This window comes from Coregonus lavaretus (genome assembly GCF_964263955.1).
Source record: "Coregonus lavaretus genome assembly, chromosome: 9".
NCBI lineage: Eukaryota > Metazoa > Chordata > Actinopteri > Salmoniformes > Salmonidae > Coregonus > Coregonus lavaretus.
In genome coordinates, this window is record NC_139996.1 from 33,246,872 (window position 1) to 33,270,920 (window position 24,049).

The window sequence follows — 24,049 nt, forward strand, 5'->3', positions numbered from 1 at the left end:
TGGAACGCCTGGATTTCTGTGGCCAATTTACAACTAAGTCAGCAGTAATCTGTGTCCTGACAATAAAGGCATTTGCTTTGAAAAGGCATCTGCAAATTCACCCTCAATTCATATATATAAATATATATATATAGATAGATAGATAGATAGATAGATAGATAGGATAGTTGTTATTTACTTAAACGTATTTTCGGTATTAGCTGCTTGATGTTCACTGCAATATATAAAATAAAATAAACGGACAAAACACCTTTATCCTACAAAAACGTGTGTTTTTACTTAAAATTAGATAATATTATGTATTTGTGTGTACACAAAAAATATAGATGAATAGATAGCTTTATACAAAGACAAACATATTGACATCATTCAGCACAACCATTTAGTCATATGGTGAAACTGGAATTTCTGGTGACTCCGAATGCTCATTTTGGTTACACGTATGACTTTTCTCACATAAACATGTTTTAGAGGCAACTGCTTATGCAACTATGTGAACACTTGACTTTGACATCAAGTATGTATCTTGAGTATCTAAATAAAATATAAGATTTTCAGATAATTCAAGATTTTCTTTGTTTTTTAGCGGTAGCACCAAATGATCAGATTTTTGGGGTAAACCTGACAGGGAGTGGAAATGTAAACGTATCAAACATTTACGAGAGTCTTGCTAACCTTTATTCTTAACCAAAGGGGATCTCGGAGGCATTTTAAAGATGTCACATCCTGTCACATGAGTACTATCATGTGATTTTATCCAAAATGGTGACTCTATGTCGGTCACACCGAATGATAATCATGAAGGCTATTTTTCCGGACAAAAGTATTTAAAGTATTTAAAACCTTTATGCCTAAACTGTCTTACCCATACAGACGTATAGTGCAATAGACCCTTAAAAAGTCATGCCAGAATAATCGTTGTACAGTTTTGTTATGATTTGAGATGTCTTATTAACATTTATATAGATTGCATTTGTCTTCGGATTACTTTTTTTAATTTGAGAGCACCGAAAGTTACCGTTTTCCCCCCACATTTAACTAGTGTTAGAAATTGCATAATTCAAATCTGGTATTGGAATAATAGAAAACATAATCAAGAGATATTCAATCCAAGCTAAATTTATTATATGCAAAATGTATGTATGATAAGTATGATGGTTCGTATACGGGCTCACTGAAATACCACGCAGGGCAGACAGAGAACTGACTTCCTCATTACAAATTCTTCCGTAAATACCCTGACAGTTTTAGTTCCCGCTCTCTGCTGGGCCTATCAGGGTAGAGGTTGAGCGTGGTTTAGACTTACTCAGCCAATCCGTTGGCGCACCGGCTGGTCCCAGCCCCTTGGCGCTCCACTGTTGCACACTGTTGCCAGGCATAAGTTTTTATCATAACAACCTGTGGAGTCAGCACCCAAAAGACACCGTTCCACTGTACCTACGTTCAAGGACGGTTCACAGACAACGGTTCACAGACAACAAAGAGGCAGTGTTCGTATCTGTGAGAAATACAAGTCTTATCATCCTACCCCCTAACGTTCCTCACATGAATCACAGCTTGTTATGTGAAACAATTTATATCAGTACAGTACAAACCTTCTATGATTTAATCACCAATGCATTCCTTCTAAGCTATTCATCACTCCAGTTATGAGAAAATAGATCCCCACACTAGTAACTATTTTAGGACTCAATAAAAGAGAAAGGGCATAGTTACATAACATAAAATGTGTGTCAATTGGTTGTTGATTTTGGAAAATATTTCATTCGGACACCAAAATATGCATGTCACGTCATTGACCCATTTTCAGATACATGAGGGTAGCCTATCCATTTGGCCTGTAGCTAGCTTCATTAGAGATTAGGATATTGGAAAGCGTTTGACATTGTCAAATCCTCATCCTGGTAAAGTGGTCAGTCGAACTACTGTCATCACCACTATAGACAAGTTTTTGAGCCGTTTCCGCTCTACTTCCTGAACTCCTCCCGTCGATGCAATCCAGTTCCGTTCTGCCGGGCTGGGTTTGTTTTGCTAGCTAGCTCCGTTGTGCCGACAAAGCACTGATATCGCAGTGACAAAGAGGATATAAAAATTACAATTACAACATGAAGAAAAGTGGTTCGGGAACGACGTGTGCGGTAGTTGGTTGCAAAAACTCGAGAAAGCACCTGAACGAGTGGTTAGATAGAGAGTGCTATGACCACAAACCAGCTACAAAGAGGCAATGTCCATGCGCTCCATTGTTTACATTTTTTCGCAAGCCTGATACCGACTCGGAATCAAGGACCTGGCTGAAGGCATTGAATCTAAAGAAACCACCCCTCAACGTTTTTGTTTGTTCCTATCACTTTGTTGACCAAAAACCTACCAAGGATAATCCTTTCCCAGAGTTGTGGTTGGGATACAATCGCCCTCCCCAGCCAAATAGGCGTCAACTCACCCAGCGGACCACTGCCTCCTCCCAGATAAAGAAACGCAGACTTGAATCTGAGGGTAAGTTCAGCAACTTTAGCTATGAAGCTGACAATACTGTTAATTATGAAGAAGTTGTCATACATTAACATTGCTACCGGTATTTTGCTAAGGCATTTGATTGTTTTGGAGATGGGACAAACAATGCCCACGATAGCTACATCATTAATTGTGTGTGTGTGTGTGTGTGTGTGTGTGTGTGTGTGTGTGTGTGTGTGTGTGCCTGCCTGCCTGCGTGTGCCTTAGTCTACATCATAAATACAATGCAAGGTGGCAGGCTGTTGTGATGATGATTGTGTGTGTGCGTGTGAGTGCAATGTTGTAGTACACATTTTTCCATTGTGATGTTTGTAGTGAGAGGACTCTATGCCTGCATTAATTTTGCTCCATCCATGTTTTCTCTTCCCCTTTTTAGATGCTCCAGAAACCTGTCAGCCTGTCTGTGAGGCCGAGCCTGCTACACCAACATTTCGAGATGCCCAGACCCAATGGGAGGATCCGTCACATATTGATCACATTTACTGTTCAACACAGTCTGTTAAAGTAGACAAGGCCACACAGTGCGAGGCAGAAATGGGTCCTACTGTGACCAGCACCACGGTCATTGATGATGCTAGGTCCCGGCTGTTCAATTCTTCACCCTGGTGACGGTGTTGTTGCCTTTCAGTAAGCCATCAATTACCCTTCCTGTTGTTGACCAAATACTTATGACGTTGATTAAACTAAAACTAAACCTAATATTAGGAGATATTGCTCACCGCTTCAATGTGTCTACATCCATGGCAAGCATTGTGATTAGTCACTGGATTGACGTGATGGGTGAACAGTTCAAAGTCCTGATCCCCTGGCTTCCAAGAGAGACCATTCGTGCCACCATGCCCTTGTCGTTTCAGAGGAACTACCCTCGAACCACCTGCATCATTGACTGTGCCGAAAGTGCCATGCAGAGAGCCACAAACCACGACTCAAGGAGTGACACTTTCAGCCAGTATAAATCACGCAACACTGTGAAATATCTCGTCGCTGTGGCCCCTAATGGGCTAATCATGTTTATATCTGATGCCTATGCTGGCAGAAGCAGCGATAAGTTTATCACCATGGACAGTGGGTTCCTAGACTATCTGAGGGCTGGTGATGAGGTCATGGCGGACCGTGGGTTCACCATTCGAGACTTGCTTGATGAGAGAAGGGTCAGTTTGAACATCCCTGCTTTCACCTACAGGCGCAATCAGTTGACCAATGAGACGACACGCACCAGGCGAGTAGCCAATGTCCGCATACATGTGGAAAGAGCAATCCAGAGACTGAAGGTGTTTAAGATTTTATCCCAGAATGTTCCCATCAGCATGGCACCGAAACTGGACAACATCTTAACCATCTGTGCTGGCCTAGTTAACCTGAAGAGTCCACTGATCAGTGAGGTTTAGAATCTTGCCCTGTGTCCCTGTCTACCAACACCCAGCCATGTTGTTCATTAAATACAGATAAACACAACAAATACTGCGTGCATTGTATTTTTTAATATTATATATGAATATTTTCATAGTGATGTAATTGTGTGGGCTGCTTTTGTATTTTACTTTTTAATACCTGTTAAGATTAAACACGCAATCTTTCTTGTTGAAGCCATTTGTTTAGTTTCCTCATAACAATTAATTAATCCAGTGTTATTTATGTACAGTATGAGCTTACTATGAATTATGAACTGTGTTAAAATAAATTGTAGCACTCTAAGGATTGAAATTACATCAAACTTTATTTTCACTCAAACAGTAGGCACACTGATATATTGCACAGCATAAAGAGATCATGTAAACAATGGACATCTGTTGGCTCCTGTGTGCATGACCTAAATAAGGCAGTTTATTTTGGTTTTAAAATGCTGAGATATTTACTGCAGAACTGTAACCTTCCCTCAACAAAATCATCAACAATTTTCGGGAGCATGTGGGCAAAGTAGAATGTGCGCAGCCTTATGATATGCCCCTGGACAAAGCCTTGGTCGTAGGGTACTTCGATTTCTAGGTGCTCAGTTTTGTTCCAGATCACCAACTTGGAGTGCTGAAGCCCTGTGAAGTGCATCCCAATTTGTACCTGCATGTAGTAGCCTTTTGGACCATTGCAGGCAATATGGTAATCTACCCTATCTCCGTTTGCCACAGTTGTGATTTCGCAGTTCTTTGTTGCCAAAAATTCTGCAAGTGACTTGTTTCCCATCACAGGTGATTTGATCTCCAACAGAATGTCGTTGTTTATCACTCCATCGGGAGATGCTGCAAGCCACGGTTCCTTTTCGCACACCACTAAGCCTTTGGTTTCAATGCTGTTGTCCAGAGTTTCCAAATAGTCCCTTGCAAGTTCCTCCCCCTCCGCTCCTTGACGGGTTGCGGCATAGTAGTAGAACCGTGTTCCCAAGCTAGCGTCGACATCGCTGTGTTTACACCGGCAGACGTTGTGCCAACAACTTCCGGCGGAAATGAAATGCATTTGTGTAGAGTTATGGCGCCACCTGGGATACAGCGTGTAAACTTATCTATAGATGGCAAGCAAATATAGCCATCTTGTTTATCCCCTGAAAATTAGCTTGTTAACTAGTCATATAGATGTGATCTGTTATTAGCTAGCCAATTTGACATGGTTCATCAATCAATGTAGCCTATCATGTCTGTCAGCAGCAATCGTGATTAAACACTTAAAAACAATGTTGAAAAGGGGATAATGTTTGCTAACTTTGCTAGATAGGCCTACGTTGGGTTGGATAAAAAAGTACTTTAGGTCTACTTATCACAATGTTTAGCCAACTGTACAAAGTTTCTGCCAGTAGCTTACAAGGTAAACACTATCAGCTAAAAGTACATCGGCAAATGCGTCCTTCTGCTGCTTGACAGAGAGAGGCCACAAAGGATGGGGAAATTAACCTAAACCACTCATAGTTGTCAGGTATAGTTCACTTTTTTATTTTATATCACAAAAATATCCAATTTATGGTGGCCAATATTGAGAGATGTCATGAGGCTAACGAGACGATCTAGTCGCATTTTGTGACCATTGGACATTGCAAGTTACATTTTTAATTGGTCGCATCGATGCAAGCTGCCATTTGTAGCTGGTCACTTCTATCATGGTTTTGTTGAAAATTGATATAATTCGACTGGTCACAAAAACGTGTTTCCGCCCGGTTTCGAACCGGGGACCTTTCGCGTGTGAGGCGAACGTGATAACCACTACACTACGGAAACTATTAGCTGTAATGTTGCCCACACACACTCTTATCTTTTGTCACCCATCGCCGTTGCCACGGTACATTTACTTGTTTTGTCTTCTAGGATCATGGACCAGCATTTTCCTATCCCATTCCTGTGTCATGATTTTCCCCACATATAGTGGTTTTCTTTGGAGAATGACAAATATAAATAGTTTACATACTGACTGCCTTTTACTTTATGCAAATGTAAAGTTAAACACTTTTTATTAATTATTTTCTGTGTGGCTGATTTCATTTATTCTCACCTCTACCACCCACACACTTTTTGTTTGTTAACCCCCTAAGGTCGATGTAATTAGCATAATAAATACATTCACATAAAATCCATCAGTTATTGATGTTTTTTTTGTTGCATTGGATGCCTCTCAATTATGGTTGAATGGCGGGAACCCAGTTACCGGGATTTACCGCCCAAAACCACTCCATTTTCCCGGCATAAATAACTGCAAGAAACCTGTAAATTATAATTAATTATCTATATGAACAGCATGGCGTGAAATTGAACTGTTCAATTATATGCGATGTCTAAATCTGTCTTCTCTACGGCCTCTGCATTTTTATTTATTTTTATTTAACCTTTATTTAACCAGATAGGCCAGTTGAGAACAAGTTCTCATTTACAACTGCGACCTGGCCAAGATAAAGCAAAGCAGTGCGATAAAAACAACAACAACACAGAGTTACACATGGGATAAACAAAACATACAGTCAATAACACAATAGAAAATCTATATACAGTGTCTGCAAATGTAGTAAGTTATGGAGGTAAGGGAATAAATAGGCCATAGTGCAAAATAATTACAATTTAGTATTAACACTGGAGTGATAGATGTGCAGAAGATGATGTGCAAATAGAGATACTGGGGTGAAAATGAGCAAAATAAATAACAATATGGGGATGAGGTAGTTGGGTGGGCTAATTACATTACATTTTTGTCATTTAGCAGACGCTCTTATCCAGAGCGACTTACAGGATGGGTGCAGTGATCGTTAAGCTGCTCTGACAACTGATGCTTAAAGTTAGTGAGGGAGATAAGAGTCTCCAGCTTCAGAGATTTTTGCAGTTCGTTCCAGTCATTGGCAGCAGAGAACTGGAAGGAATGGCGGCCAAAGGAGGTGTTGGCTTTGGGGATGACCAGTGAGATATACCTGCTGGAGCGCATACTACGGGTGGGTGTTGCTATGGTGATCAATGAGCTAAAATAAGGGGTGGATTTGCCTAGCAGAGATTTATAGATGACCTGGAGCCAGTGGGATTGGTGACGAAAATGTAGTGAGGGCCAGCCAACAAGAGCGTACAGGTCACAATGGTGGGTAGTATATGGTGCTTTGGTGACAAAACGGATGGCACTGTGATAGACTACATCCAATTTGCTGAGTAGAGTGTTGGAGGCTATTTTGTAAATGACATCGCTGAAGTCTAGGATCGGTAGGATAGTCAGTTTTACGAGGGCATGTTTGGCAGCATGAGTGAAGGAGGCTTTGTTGCGAAATAGGATGCCAATTCTAGATTTAACTTTGGATTGGAGATGCTTACAGTTTTTTCCAACTGCTTACACACACACAACTTTTCATGTCACACGATTTTTGAAACCTCTCACTCAAAGTGCAAAACTACACACCAAATCTCCAAAACCATAAGCTATTTTCCAGCCTTTGACTCAGTTGTCAAAGGCTGGGAAGTCCCCCTGGGACCCCACACACAATTTGTGTTCTTTACTGTATTCTAAAGAATATACTTTTGGTTTACATATGTTTATGGTTTTGTTGTATGCTACTGTATACAACAGTAATGTTTGGCCTAATAAATATTTTTTGTTTCTACATTGCATTGGTGTTTACAGTGTACTTGTTACCCCTCTCAGCAGATTACTTTCACTGTAGAACATTGTATTGAAATGTAGATATAAGCCTATGAAAGACCAAAGAGCTTTAGATTTAGAACAACAGTGTTTACATGGTATATCCAAAAATGTTTGTGTGTGCAGTTTTGGGAATTGTGTGTAGAGTTTTGAAAAAGGGAGACAGTTTTGAAAACATGTGTAAGCAGTTGGAAAAAAAACTGTAATGTGAGTCTGGAAGGAGAGTTTACGGTCTAACGAGACACCTAGGTATTTGTAATTGTCCACATATTCTATGTCAGACCCGCCGAGAGTAGTGATTCAAGTCGGGCGGGCGGGTGCAAGCAGCGTTAGAATCAACGCTCAGGGTGGGGACAGACAGCCCATCTGAGTATGGAGCGCAGTTCAAAAAGAATGTAGACCTATCATCTCATGGTAACTTTTTTCTTTTCTTGTGGCAGGTAGGCCTACATTTGCTGCAGCATAACCTATGCTACAGTAATATAAAGACAGAATGCGCGTCAAATTTACCCATCTCCATCTGGCTTTCGAGGGTCACCTTGTTTTTTTAATTGTAAAGATTCTTTTTTTGATTGCAGCTGCAGAGTTTTGCACGCGCAAGCACACTCGCAGTCTCTCTCTCATCAACTCCATTCAAATTGCATCCTAAATAGATCATCCTGTTCTAGATTGATATAGCCATATATATATATATATATATATATATATATATATATATATATATATATATATATATAGATAGATCTCCTAGTTTACCTCTTTCAGGTAATACATTCAATGCAGTATTAACCTTATATTTAGCTAATTAATGATGGGTTATGCATAATAAGCTTCTAACTTATAGCCTCTGTCTCTTGCGCAATACGCAAGCACCTGTGCTCCGCTGGCCTCTCCTTAAAAAACGCTCCATTGCTTTTGGAGTCCCATCCAGGAAAAGCTACACTAGAATAGCTTGCTGGACATTATTTTTTTTGCATTTCTTATACCAATAGACTATTCGAAGAGGGACACGAGCTAATTTTTTGCTGAATGTTAAATACAGCAGCCAAAAGAACTCACGGTTAGTTTGAAAGAAGAGCGAACGCGCGATGGCGGTAGGCTATAGCAGTTATTTATTCAGACCCATAACCATTCAATCTTCGAGAAGAGAAGTGAAAGCCTTCTTCATCTAATTCTAGTCCTATATTTGTAAGGTTCTGTATTTGTTTTCTTAGTTCACCTTATGTTCTTGTACGTAGCGCTGTTTCTCTGTGTTCTTGATTTCACCTGTGTTAGTTACTCACCTGGTCTCATCAGCTCCTTATTTAGTTCAGTTCTTTCTGTTTGTGCCTTGAGAGGTATTGTTCGTTTTGACTCTACAAAGCCTTTTCCTAGCGCGTTTGTTAGAACCAGTTTTAGCCTTCAGTCCTAGTTTTGTTTCACCTGCCCGTTTGCCTACCTGTGTATGACCATTGCCTGCCTGTGACCACGATTTCTGCCTTCTGCGAAGGCGTAATAAACACCTACCGCGCTCTGCGCGTGAATCTACACCTTTTTCTCCCTGAGTATTCATTACAAAATATTATTCAAGGATGTCATTAGAATGATTAAGATAAGGACAACAAAACTTATTTCATTTAACTGGTGAAAGCGATGAAGGAATGAAGCAATTATAGAGAGGTAGGCCAATAACATTAGGGGAAATATTATGAAAGGTATATGAGTCAGCCTACTAATTATACAAATAGGCAAATTCGCTAGCCTATACCTGTAACTTTGTAGGCTGCATGTGCTGCACCAGAATCGCATGTTCTCTTCTGCTTTATCATAGTTTAAAGGATGTGCGTAATTCCAGTCCATATAATACAGTACAGTACAGTAATACAGTTCACCCTCAAAAAGATTAGCCTACTGGAGCTAGTTTCATTTATTTACCAAAGAGAGCATATAGCTAGCTACATCTATGGGCTTTTGTGTTTTTCTGTCATGCGTAATGTGCAGTAGCCTATGTCATATAGGTTATGTATTGGATAACAGAATAATCATTTGGGCTTGGGCTCTTTAAATGTCGTTAATGTAGTGCTCATAAAATGTATTTAATATATGGTTCATCAGGCTCAGGTAGCATCAGGTTCGAATTTTCATGCTGTTCAAAGCTCTAATCAAAACATTTCTGTTTGGACCTCGCTTTGTGCACCGGGGCATTATCATGCTGAAACAGGAAAGGGCCTTCCCTGAAATGTTGCCACAAAGTTGGAAGCACAGAATCGTCTAGAATGTCATTGTATGCTGTAGCGTTAAGATGTCCCTTCACTGGAACTAAGGGGCCTAGCCCGAACCATGAAAAACAGCCCCAGACCATTATTCCTCCTCCAGCAAACTTGACAGTTGGCACCAGGGGTGCTACTTTCACTGGGGACGGGGGTCATGTCCCCCCACATTCTGAATTTGCATTTTTATCCCTCCAGTTTTGTCATTGCAATGTGATACAAAAAGCGACAACGGTCTTTAGGGCCATGCGGTCGGGTAGGCTGTTTGGAGTGTTCAGCCGGCTGAATTTAGGACCATGCTGACACCACAGTGCGGGTTGACAGGCTGTTTGAAGACAAAGCTTCTGGACGGCTGGGAGAGTTGAGCATAGTTCAGTGTGTATGTGTTGTGCTCTTTCACTGAGTTGTAAAAGCAAGCAGAGCAGAAACTGGCTACTCTTTAGTTGACTGATGTAGCTGGAAAGGTAACTGCTGCTTAACTTAACAGAAAAAAACTAAACTAGTGTTTATTCGCAATGCTGAGCTAGTATTGTAACTGAAATGTAACGTTAGCTAATGTTTCATCCCCTCTCGACTGAGGTGAATGAATTAGATATGCTAGCTAGTAGCTACCACAGCCAGGTTAGCTCTATCCTCTCGCTATCTGTCAGATAGCGATATGAGGTGGCTATTATTACTATCTAACAGCAGTTGTTTGTAGGGGAATGTTTTGTAGCCTTTGTTTTGTTCCGTTTCAACTTAAGAAAATTAACTTAAGTTGATGTACCGTTAGAGAGAGAGAGCTGGCCAAAAGTTGGCTAACGTTAGCTATTCTTTTGGCCTCAACCACACTAGACCTGAAACAAACAATGAAACCATCAGCCAAAAGATTGAAGATTAATATTCAGACGTTTTTTCAGTGCAATGCTCCCGCCCGCACCCGCAGCTTTTCATACCGCACTGTGCCCCGGCACACGCTGGCTTTCTGTCTGACTCCCACCCGCTACCGCAAGAACTGGTCCCAAACCCAACCGCAGTCCTGCAATGTTATTTTAGTTGTATTTGACGCAGCTCACTTGCCAGCCATGGTCCCAACAATTTCGTGCCCTATAGGCAATATCAAATGCTCAAAAATAACTTAAGAAGTAGTTTAAATTACCAGAGATTCTCACATGGCCGTTATATTAGGCTCTCTGTATAACTGGGCTATATCAGCCAATATGCTAGAAATAGTTTGAAGAGAGCAGAGTAGGAGAGACTTGCACTTTCTGTTGAGCTATTTTTATATCCTAGCTTTTAGGAGTGGGAAGATTTTCAGACTGAGAAATATGGGTGATCAATAATTAGGACTGTTTCTAGGCAATGTAGTAAAGTATTTAGGAAGTACATTTCCTTGGAAGGATAACTGCCCCGTTCTTCTCCGCCCATGCATAGGCTATTTACATTTACATACATTTACATTTTCGTCATTTAGCAGACACTCTTATCCAGAGCGACTTACAAATTGGTGCATTCACCTTATGATAGCCAGTGGGACAACCACTTTACAATATATTTTTTTTGGGGGGGTGGGGTAAGGGGGGGTAGAAGGATTACTTAAAGAGGTGGGGTTTCAAGTGTCTCCGGAAGGTGGTGAGTGACTCCGCTGTCCTGGCGTCGTGAGGGAGCTTGTTCCACCATTGGGGTGCCAGAGCAGCGAACAGTTTTGACTGGGCTGAGCGGGAACTGTGCTTCCGCAGAGGTAGGGGGGCCAGCAGGCCAGAGGTGGATGAACGCAATGCCCTCGTTTGGGTGTAAGGACTGATCAGAGCCTGAAGGTACGGAGGTGCCATTCCCCTCACAGCTCCGTAGGCAAGCACCATGGTCTTGTAGCAGATGCAAGCTTCAACTGGAAGCCAGTGGAGTGTGCGGAGAAGCGGGGTGACGTGAGAGAACTTGGGAAGGTTGAACACCAGACGGGCTGCGGCGTTCTGGATGAGTTGTAGGGGTTTAATGGCACAGGCAGGGAGCCCAGCCAACAGCGAGTTGCAGTAATCCAGACGGGAGATGACAAGTGCCTGGATTAGGACCTGTGCCGCTTCCTGTGTAAGGCAGGGTCGTACTCTGCGAATGTTGTAGAGCATGAACCTACAGGATCGGGTCACCGCCTTGATGTTAGCGGAGAACGACAGGGTGTTGTCCAGGGTCACGCCAAGGCTCTTTGCACTCTGGGAGGAGGACTCAACGGAGTTGTCAACCGTGATGGCGAGATCATGGAACGGGCAGTCCTTCCCGGGGAGGAAGAGCAGCTCTGTCTTGCCGAGGTTCAGCTTGAGGTGGTGATCCGTCATCCACACTGATATGTCTGCCAGACATGCAGAGATGCGATTCGCCACCTGGTTATCAGAAGGGGTAAAGGAGAAGATTAATTGTGTGTCGTCTGCGTAGCAATGATAGGAGAGGCCATGTGAGGATATGACAGAGCCAAGTGACTTGGTGTATAGCGAGAATAGGAGAGGGCCTAGAACTGAGCCCTGGGGGACACCAGTGGTGAGAGCACGTGGTGCGGAGACAGATTCTCGCCACGCCACCTGGTAGGAGCGACCTGTCAGGTAGGACGCAATCCAAGAGTGAGCTGCGCCGGAGATGCCCAACTCGGAGAGGGTGGAGAGGAGGATCTGATGGTTCACAGTATCAAAGGCAGCAGATAGGTCTAGAAGGACGAGAGCAGAGGAGAGAGAGTTAGCTTTAGCAGTGCGGAGAGCCTCTGTAACACAGAGAAGAGCAGTCTCAGTTGAATGACCAGTCTTGAAACCTGACTGGTTTGGATCAAGAAGGTCATTCTGAGAGAGATAGCAAGAGAGTTGGCTAAAGACTGCACGCTCAAGAGTTTTGGAGAGAAAAGAAAGAAGGGATACTGGTCTGTAGTTTTTTGAGAAGGGGTGCAACTCTCGCTTGAGACTACACGCGCGCCTGATCTTTGAAGTATGGCTACTGAACTTGGCTACTGAACTGAACTTGAAGCAGCAAGATAGATGACAGCGACACTTGCTACGTTTTGCATAGGCCTATAGGATATATCCTACCTTTTTAGGAGGACGATTTGCAGGCAGAGACAAATAATCAATACTTATTGAAAATGAAAAGGCGCAACGCTTGCTCACCATAGTGTGCACGTTGTGCCTTTTCAATCAATCAATCAATTTTATTTTATATAGCCCTTCTTACATCAGCTAATATCTCGAAGTGCTGTACAGAAACCCAGCCTAAAACCCCAAACAGCTAGTAATGCAATGACCTCTTTTTGTTCCTATACCAGATTTGAATTGAAGCAATTTAACATTATCCTCCCACAATGTCAAATTATGTGTCACTAGATTAGATTGTATTACAAGATTAAGGGTATACTGGGCTACATTCATAAAGTCTGGATGTCTTACATGGAGTACATTACAACTATATATTTATTATTGAATTACCTTTGATCTAGTTCAGTCTTATTAATCACTTAAACATACTTTAATAATTATCTCTTACCTAGCTTGATGACTGTGGGCATTTTTGTTTACTTTTTGTTCTAAATAGAGACGGCATATTGGATTGTGTAATAATGAAGTTTTTATGGTTTTTATGGTTGGACAGATGTATACGGTTTGGTAAAATAGACAGCAGAATTTATTTCTGAAAGAACTGGAACGGTTGCCTGTAAAGCGAGGGATTATGGAACATATTAAATATTTATTTGAAGCCAGCTGCTTTATTTGATGCCAAGTAGAGAAATGTTATAAAATCAACTGATCTGAGCACAGACAGGTCACTCCTCGTTAGTATAGTGGTCAGTATCCCCGCCTGTCACGCGGGAGACCGGGGTTCAATTCCCCGACGGGGAGGTACTTTTTTTCTTCTTCTCCCATCCTGATCATATTACCCACAAGTTTCCCCTTACGCTGTTTGCTAGCCCTTTATCAGTTTGAATCAATTATATTTTCTTCTTAGTATTTCATCAATGAAATGTCATCTTTAAAAAAAATGTAAATCCTTTAATGTAAATGATGATATCCATCTAGTGGTGGAATAATTATACTGCAACTACAGGATTAGATTTATAGGTGAACTGTTTACTTCTACTACTACTACTACTAAAAATCAGTTTATTACCAATTGTAAAACATTGTTTACTCATATAATTAGTTTCATACAGGCAGCTAATGTATTTACCTTCTTTAGTGTACTTACACCGAAGTTACAAAAATCCATATATAAAATGTATGGAATAAGAACTCTTCTGAATTCAGGTGGGGAGATAAGAGATGTCAGACTTTATTATAAACTGTAATCATTTTTCGTTCTTCTTTGATTGCGAGAGGCCAATGTTCGTTAGTATAGTGGTCAGTATCCACTATACTAGTAGCATACATATAAAATAAACAAGTAATTACAATATATTTACATACTAATGTGTGTGTTTTATTTTGCTTGTTAGCCACCCATCTCTGCTTTTCTGCTTCATAAAAAGCTGAGGTCTGGAACTCCCTCCAGGTCATCTCTCTCTCCATTCCTTGGCCTTGGTTGCCTGATGACTCACCCTGAATTTTAATCGCTACATAAATTATATTCATTGTGGAGAACAAACTTTGGCTTGAGCAATGTGGATGGATAGCCAGGGATTGGCCTTGGTACATGAAAAATACTTTTGCAGAACAATAAACATATTTGCCTGCCACTCCTGGGAACCCTGTACACGAGGGCTGTTGGGGCCCTGTTTCAGCTCCAGAAGACAAAATCTGCACAGACTCTCAGAGGGTTGCAGGTCTGCTGACTTCCTTTTGGTCATTCATTTTAATCAAAGAAATATCCAATAAACCAAACTGTTGCTTTAACTGTGAATGTACTTTATTGCACACAATCCTCAATTAACATGGAACATCCATAAAATAAACAATGTGTTTACATTGGGTCTAATGTGTGTGTGAGAGGGAGGCATGTTTTTCAACTCAAGAAAAAAGCACACAGAATTTCCTCAAACTGTACACATTAAGCAAAAGTATTTTACAATATTATCAATCACAATTTGATTTGATAGATATTTAGAGTAATTATGTAGATATTGATAATGGATATGTAGGCATAGATATCTCCAATCCTCAAATAAAATGGAGTATACATAAAATAAACAAGTAATTACAACTTATTTACACTGTGGATAATGTGTGTGAGTGTGTGTGACAGAGAAAGAGTGTGTGCATGTTGTGTTTTATTTTTCTGTGTCAGCCACCCATCTCTGCTTTGTCAGTCTTGATAGGCCCAGTGTATGCACTTCTGGGTGAGGATGTCAGGCAGTGCTGGAGTGCATGGCAGATCTGAAAGAGAGATGCACAAAGTGACAGTAAGTATACAGCTCAACAACATGTATGTGTGCATATCTGTTGGTGTGAGTGAGCATATTCAATATAATTCTGAATTACCTGTATCCAACTGGGAATCCTCAAAAGTGTCTCCCTTCATGGCCAGTGTAGTAGGAACTGGTGCAGCCGGTAAATTAAATACCACAGCAGAGGACTGCTGTGACTGCAGCTGAACTGCTGGGGGTCGCAGATCTAAAAGAGAGAGGCACAATTTTCTTAACTGACAATAATCATACAACTAAACAGACTGAATGAGTGTAAGGCCTAGATTCAATCAGATCAAGCGTTAACCGGCGATAGCCGTCACCCGCATAGCTGATGTTTTGGAGGTGTCTGAGGTGTTACTACATTGGATCTGTCAAATCGGTAAGCAGCTGCTCTTGATCAATGTCACGCAACTACACCGTCCTACTCGCATTACAAGTTCAGAACGAGAAAGTGTAGGCTATATAGAATAATGACGCTCAAATTCAACATCATTAAACAAAATAATGAGGACTTCTATCAGCCTAATCCAGGTGTAGATTACATCTCACGTTCATGTTTTCAAACTTGTAAACAGGGCTGCATGAGATTTAGTTTAATGCGACTCCGTGCAGCCAATGGCAATGTCAGCTTTAAGTATAATGCCAGAAGCCGGTTGTGGATTTGACAGCTCTAACACAGTTCCACCTCACACACAGCCAAAACAATGGATGTGGATGTCGGCTAAAGCGGATGTGATTGAATAGAGCCACAAGTGAGGGAGAGTATGCATGTGTGTATACATGTATGTGATAATTACCTGTATCACCTGTCGCAGCCGGTTGTAGCAGGGGCAGACGAATGCAGCTGTGAGGGCTGTGGTTGAGCTAATAGGGGTGTCAGATCTAAAGGCGAGAGGAACAGTTTTCTTAAGTGAAAATAATTATACAACAAAACAGAGTGAGTGAGTGTGTATACATGTGTGTGATAATTACCTGCACCACCTCACACTACTAGCCTCTGGAAGCTTCAGCGTGCCACTCCAGGCCTGGAACAGCTTAGTGGAAACACGGTTACCTGTCACCCACCGAGCCTGGTTGGCAGATCTGAAAGATAGGCACAATATTATTTTAATGACAAAGCCTTGACTACACACTAACCTAAACAGAACAGACTATGGGAGGTGCACAGTAGTACATAGAGTCATGACAATTATTTTTTATTTTTTTTATTTTTTTATTTCACCTTTATTTAACCAGGTAAGCCAGTTGAGAACAGGTTCTCATTTACAACTGCGACCTGGCCAAGATAAAGCAAAGCAGTGCAATAAAAACAACACAGAGTTACATATGGGGTAAAAAACATAAAGTCAAAAATACAGCAGAAAATATATATACAGTGTGTGCAAATGTAGCAAGTTATGGAGGTAAGGCAATAAATAGGCTATAGTGCAAAATAATTACAATAGTATTAACACTGGAATGCTAGATGTGCAAGAGATTATGTGCAAATAGAGATACTGGGGTGCAAAAGAGCAAAATAAATAACAATATAGGGATGAGGTAGTTGGGTGGGCTAATTTCAGATGGGCTGTGTACAGGTGCAGTGATCGGTAAGGTGCTCTGACAACTGATGCTTAAAGTTATTGAGGGAGATAAGAGTCTCCAGCTTCAGAGATTTTTGCAATTCGTTCCAGTCATTGGCAGCAGAGAACTGGAAGGAATGGCGGCCAAAGGAGGTGTTGGCTTTGGGAATGACCAGTGAGATATACCTGCTGGAGCGCAGACTACGGGTGGGTGCTGCTATGGTGACCAATGAGCTAAGATAAGGCGGGGATTTGCCTAGCAGTGATTTATAGATGGCCTGGAGCCAGTGGGTTTGACGACGAACATGTAGTGAGGACCAGCCAACAAGAGCGTACAGGTCACAGTGGTGGGTAGTGTATGGGGCTTTGGAGACAAAACGGATGGCACTGTGATAGACTACATCCAATTTGCTGAGTAGAGTGTTGGAGGCTATTTTGTAAATGACATCGCCGAAGTCAAGGATCGGTAGGATAGTCAGTTTTACGAGGGCATGTTTGGCAGCATGAGTGAAGGAGGCTTTGTTGCGAAATAGGAAGCCGATTCTAGATTTAACTTTGGATTGGAGATTCTTTATGTGAGTCTGGAAGTTGAGTTTACAGTCTAACCAGACACCTAGGTATTTGTAGTTGTCCACATACTCTAGGTCAGATCCGTCGAGAGTGGTGATTCTAGTCGGGTGGGCGGGTGCCAGCAGCGTTCGATTGAAAAGCATGCATTTAGTTTTACTAGTGTTTAAGAGCAGTTGGAGGCTACTGAATGAGTGTTGTATGGCATTGAAGCTCGTTTGGAGGTTTGTTAACACAGTGTCCAATGAAGGGCCAATGTATACAAAATGGTGTCGTCTGCGTAGAGGTGGATCTGAGAGTCACCAGCAGCAAGAGCGACATCATTGATATACACGGAGAAAAGTGTCGGCCCAAGAATTGAACCCTGTGGCACCCCCATAGAGACTGCCATAGGTCCAGACAACAGGCCCTCCGATTTGACACACTGAACTCTATCTGAGAAGTAGTTGGTGAACCAGGCGAGGCAGTCATTTGAGAAACCAAGGCTATTTAGTCTGCCAATAAGAATGCGGTGGTTGACAGAGTCGAAAGCCTTGGCCAGGTCGATGAAGACGGCTGCACAGTACTGTCTATTATCAATTGCGGTTATAATATCGTTTAGGACCTTGACCGTGGCTGAAGTGCACCCATGACCAGCTCGGAAACCGGATTGCATAGCGGAGAAGGAATGGTGGTATTCGAAATGGTCGGTGATCTGTTTGTTAATTTGGCTTTCAAATACTTTCGAAAGGCAGGGCAGGATGGATATAGGTCTGTAGCAGTTTGGATCTAGAGTGTCACCCCCTTTGAAGAGGGGGATGACCGCGGCAGCTTTCCAATCTCTGGGGATCTCAGACGTTATGAAAGAGAGGTTGAACAGACTAGTATTAGGGGTTGCGACAATTTCGGCGGCTAGTTTTAGAAAGAAAGGGTCCAGATTGTCTAGCCCAGCTGATTTGTAGGGGTCCAGATTTTGCAGCGCTTTCAAAACATCAGCTGTCTGAATTTGTGTGAAGGAGAAGCGGGGGGGGCATGGGCAAGTTGCAGCGGAGGGTGCAGAGTTGGTGGCCGGGGTAGTGGTAGCCAGATGTAAAGCATGGCCAGCTGTAGCAAAATGCTTGTTGAAATTCTCGATTATTGTAGATTTATCGGTGGTGATAGTGTTTCCTAGCCTCAGTGCAGTGGGCAGCTGGGAGGAAGTGCTCTTATTCTCCATGGACTTTACAGTGTCCCAAAACTTTTTGGAGTTAGTGCTACAGGATGCAAATTTCTGTTTGAAAAAGTTAGCCTTTGCTTTCCTGACTGCTTGTGTATATTGGTTCCTAACTTCCCTGAAAAGTTGCATATCGCGGGGGCTATTTGATGCTAATGCTGTACGCCACAGGATGTTTTTGTGCTGGTCAAGGGCAGTCAAGTCTGAGGAGAACCAGGGGCTATATCGGTTCTTAGTTCTGTATTTTTTTAATGGGGCATGTTTATTTAAGATTGAGAGGAAATTACTTTTAAGGAACAACCAGGCATCCTCTACTGATGGAATGAGATCTATATCCATCCAGGATACCTGGGCCAGGTCAATTAGGAAGGCCTGCTCGCTAAAGTGTTTTAGGGAGCGTTTGACAGTGATGAGGGGTGGTCGTTTGACCGCGGACCCGTTACGGACGCAATGGAACTCCATTCCACATCAAGTAACTCATGCAAGCATTAAAATTAGATTTAAGAAATAGATACAAATACACCTTATAGAACAGCGGGGACTGTGAAAAGACACAAACACAGGCACATGCATACACACAATAACATACGCACTGTACACACACGTACACATGGATTTTGTGTTGTAGATATGTGGTAGTAGATTAATGGCCTGAGGGCACACACTTAATGTGTTGTGAATGTATTGTAATGTTTTAAAAATTGTATAACTGCCTTAATTTTGCTTTACCCGAGGAAGAGAAGCTGCTGCCTTGGCAGCAGCTAATGGGGATCCATAATAAATACAATACAAAAAATGAATTAAGTTTGTGTATCGGGCAACCATGCAGCGTACTTCATTTTCAACCTGACCACATCCTTAAGTGAACATTCAGTGATTAGCTTTGGAAAAAATTACTATCAACAGTGTACAGTAAAAAGGATATAAAATATTCAGATCTGGATTGACAAGTAGGCTAAATTATGTGAAGTTACAAAACCTCTGGGGCTTAGTCTACACTCAAGAAATAAAGGATGCAGGACATGAGCTCTAGGACCATGCCTCAGGACTACCTGGCCCTGTCCACCTGGTCGTGCTGCTGATCCAGTCTCTGCTGTTTCTGTCTGCGGCTATGGAACCCTGATCTGCTCAGGGCTCACCGGAGGTGCTACCTTGTCCCAGAACTGCTGTTTGATCCTGTCTCTCTCTCTAACGGACCTACTGTCTCAACCTCAAAATACTCAGCTATGAAGAGCCAACTGGCATTTACTCCTGAGGTGCTGAACTATTATTGCACCCTCTATAACCACTGTGATTATTATTTGACACTGCTGGTCATTTATGAACATTTAAACGTCTTGAAGAACGATCTGGCCTAAATGGCTGTACTCTTTTATAATCTGCACCAGCACAGCCAGAAGAGGACTGGCCACCCCTCAGAGCCTGGTTCCTCTCTAGGTTTCTGCCTTTCTCAGGACTTTTTCCTAGCCACTGTGCTTCTACGTCTGCATTGCTTGCTCTTTGGGGTTTTAGGCTGGGTACAGTGGGGGAAAAAAGTATTTAGTCAGCCACCAATTGTGCAAGTTCTCCCACTTAAAAATATGAGAGAGGCCTGTCATTTTCATCATAGGTACACGTCAACTATGACAGACAAATTGAGGGGAAAAAATCCAGAAAATCACATTGTAGGATTTTTATGAATTTATTTGCAAATTATGGTGGAAAATAAGTATTTGGTCACCTACAAACAAGCAAGATTTGCTCTCACAGACCTGTAACTTCTTCTTTAAGAGGCTCCTCTGTCCTCCACTCGTTACCTGTATTAATGGCACCTGTTTTAACTTGTTATCAGTATAAAAGACACCTGTCCACAACCTCAAACAATCACACTCCAAACTCCACTATGGCCAAGACCAAAGAGCTGTCAAAGGACACCAGAAACAACATTGTAGACCTGCACCAGGCTGGGAAGACTGAATCTGCAATAGGTAAGCAGCTTGGTTTGAAGAAATCAACTGTGGGAGCAATTATTAGGAAATGGAAGACATACAAGACCACTGATAATCTCCCTCGATCTGGGGCTCCACGCAAGATCTCACCCCGTGGGGTCAAAATGATCACAAGAACCACACAGGGGGACCTAGTGAATGACCTGCAGAGAGCTGGGATCAAAGTAACAAAGCCTACCATCAGTAACACACTACGCCGCCAGGGACTCAAATCCTGCAGTGCCAGACGTGTCCCCCTGCTTAAGCCAGTACATGTCCAGGCCCGTCTGAAGTTTGCTAGAGTGCATTTGGATGATCCAGAAGAGGATTGGGAGAATGTCATATGGTCAGATGAAACCAAAATATAACTTTTTGGTCAAAACTCAACTCGTCGTGTTTGGAGGACAAAGAATGCTGAGTTGCATCCAAAGAACACCATACCTACTGTGAAGCCTGGGGGTGGAAACATCATGCTTTGGGGCTGTTTTTCTGCAAAGGGACCAGGACGACTGATCCGTGTAAAGGAAAGAATGAATGGGGCCATGTATCGTGAGATTTTGAGTGAAAACCTCCTTCCATCAGCAAGGGCATTGAAGATGAAACGTGGCTGGGTCTTTCAGCATGACAATGATCCCAAACACACCGCCCGGGCAACGAAGGAGTGGCTTCGTAAGAAGCATTTCAAGGTCCTGGAGTGGCCTAGCCAGTCTCCAGATCTCAACCCCATAGAAAATCTTTGGAGGGAGTTGAAAGTCTGTGTTGCCCAGCGACAGCCCCAAAACATCACTGCTCTAGAGGAGATCTGCATGGAGGAATGGGCCAAAATACCAGCAACAGTGTGTGAAAACCTTGTGAAGACTTACAGAAAACGTTTGACCTGTGTCATTGCCAACAAAGGGTATATAACAAAGTATTGAGAAACTTTTGTTATTGACCAAATACTTATTTTCCACCATAATTTGCAAATAAATTCATTAAAAATCCTACAATGTGATTTTCTGGATTTTCTTTCCTCATTTTGTCTGTCATAGTTGACGTGTACCTATGAAGAAAATTACAGGCCTCTCTCATCTTTTTAAGTGGGAGAACTTGCACAATTGGTGGCTGACTAAATACTTTTTTCCCCCCACTGTATCTGTATAAGCACTTTGTGACAACTGCTGATGTAAAAGGGGCTTTATAAAATACATTTGATAGATTGCTCGTATTTGCTTCTATTCATGTCAGTAACTCTAAATATGACATTGAGTTATCTTACATTTCCTCAATAGGAAGTTGTAACTTAAGCCAACACTTTTTCCTGGTCTGTCCTGCTTGGGACAGGGGGCTTCAGGTTTGGGAATGGAGGGCCTAGAGAATTTGAATATTAACAATAATTAGTGTCCACATTTATGAATGAATTAAATTCAATTTGGGTTAGCTGTGTATGTCATCTGATTGAGAATTGCTGATGATATACTGTATATATCTATTTTGAAAATCACAATTCTATCTAGTGAGAGTGCACACAACCGTTAGCTTATTTTACCATGTCAAAAATAACATCATTTTGTCAAGGGAGACCTGGCAAAGAGGACAGAGCTCTCAGGTAAAAGGCATATTTATAGCAGCAGCTATGGTATGGATAAAGACAACGTGACACCCCCACAGCTGCATGAGTGTGTGATATTTCTATAATATTAGCTAATTTAACCATTTCCAGACCCAACGAATAACAGAACAGTAGGAAGGCTATTGTTACTGTATTGTAGCCTACTGTACCCCACCCCATCAACTAACTAGTGACAAGGCTACGTTGTTATCACTTAGTAATGTTGTACTGTAGCCTAATGCATCCCATTTAAACCAACTATTAGAGACAAGGCTATATTGCTGTAGTTCAGTAATACTGTAACGGTAACGTTACTAGCCTACTGTACACCACATTAACCACCTAGCTAGCTAGTGATAGCTTAGCTAGCTAGCTCCAAAGAAACAACCAATGACATTAACAGGCATTTAAACACAATATCGATCTTGCTAGCTAGCTAGTATAATTGCATGCAAAACAACTTTACAGATGATTACAACGTTCGAAAGCAAAGTTGACTTACCGGTCTGCTGCTCTTGGGAACTAGATGGAGGCATCCACATAGCGGTTAGCTAGCGCCGTTAGCGTCGTTAGCATTAGCTAGCTAGCAGCGCCAGCATGTTAGCTATCAAAGTCTCTATCCAGCAAGAATATCGAGGTTAAAAACGAAAGAAAGTATGTTAAGCCATGCTGATTAAGTAAGACAAGTCCAATTGGACTGAAGTAATTAACAGGCTGAACGTACATTTCTGTGACTCACTAGCTAACTTTAGCTTACTATCTCAGTGAACGGAGGGTGATTGATGGGCTCTTCCTGTTTACAGCATCCCCTATGGGGAAATCAGACTAGCGCCACAAAACCAACCAGTGGCCGGAATTATAGTACATCCGGGTTGGTTTAGAAACGCCATTGAATTCTCCTCTTTCCTTTGTTGTTATAGAGTTTGTCATCCACTGTGCTGTATTTGGATTCATGATTTGAAATGTAGGAGTGGCATCACTATGAATGACAATTGACACAGTTTTATATCTTCAATATACACTGTAAAAGAAAATGGAGCCGAACTCAAAAATATTTAATAACTTGTTCCACAGCCTTGTCGCATGCAATTCTCATTTTGAGTTTTCCAAAACTTTGTTCTGACTCAATGAGACAAGTTGGAGAGAAGTTAAATTAACTTAGAATGATTTATAAAAGTGTTCATATGGAAATTATTTTGATCTTGAAATATGGATGTTGTAAAATGGTTGTTTTGTTAAAGGATTATTTTTATTTTTTACAACCAAATCTCGATTTTTCATTCCAAACTTTATCCACAACGTTATATTGTAGTGATGGGGAATAAAATCTATAGTTACATACCTGGATATTATTTTTGAAGCTATATCGTATCCAACATTTTAATTTTTTTATTTAACCTTTATTTAACCAGGTAAGCCAGTTGAGAACAAGTTCTCATTTACAACTGCGACCTGGCCAAGATAAAGCAAAGCTGACCAAGACGCACCTCCAACAACACATAAAACCTCACATAGCCTAATTCTGCCATAAAACAATGTGTTTGTTGTCCGTAGCTTATGCCTGCCCATACCATAACCCCACCGCCACCATGGGGCACTCTGTTCACAACATTGACATCACCAAACTGCTCATCTACATGACGCCATACCCACTGTCTGCCATCTGCCCATCTGCCCAGTACATCCGTGAAGAGCACACTTATACATCGAAGGTGAGCATTTGCCCACTGAAGTCGGTTACGACACCGAACTGCAGTCAGGTCAAGACCCTCGTGAGGACGACGAGCACACAGATGAGCTTCCCTGAGACAGTTTCTGACAGTTTGTGCAGAAATTATTCGGTTGTGCAAACCCCCAGTTTCATCAGCTGTCCAGGTGACTGGTCTCAGACAATCCTGCAGGTGAAGAAACCAGATGTGGAGATCCTGTGGCATTGTGTTGTGTGACAAAACTGTATGACAAAACTGCACAT

At 41.8% G+C, this 24,049-nt stretch overlaps 1 long non-coding RNA gene across 2 annotated transcripts; it reads right to left on the reverse strand.

Annotated features, from left to right (window-relative positions):
- Positions 1–14,683: 14,683 nt before the first annotated feature.
- Positions 14,684–22,836, reverse strand: LOC311134520. 2 transcript variants are annotated; one of them, XR_014613700.1, is made up of 6 exons: positions 22,580–22,836; positions 21,745–21,836; positions 16,171–16,281; positions 15,996–16,080; positions 15,272–15,403; positions 14,704–15,166 (listed from the first exon to the last, which is right to left on the reverse strand). It is a non-coding gene; the product is annotated as an uncharacterized lncRNA (long non-coding RNA). The 2 variants fall into 2 exon arrangements; XR_014613699.1 differs by lacking the exon at positions 21,745–21,836 and having other exon boundaries at positions 14,684–15,166.
- Positions 22,837–24,049: the final 1,213 nt, after the last annotated feature.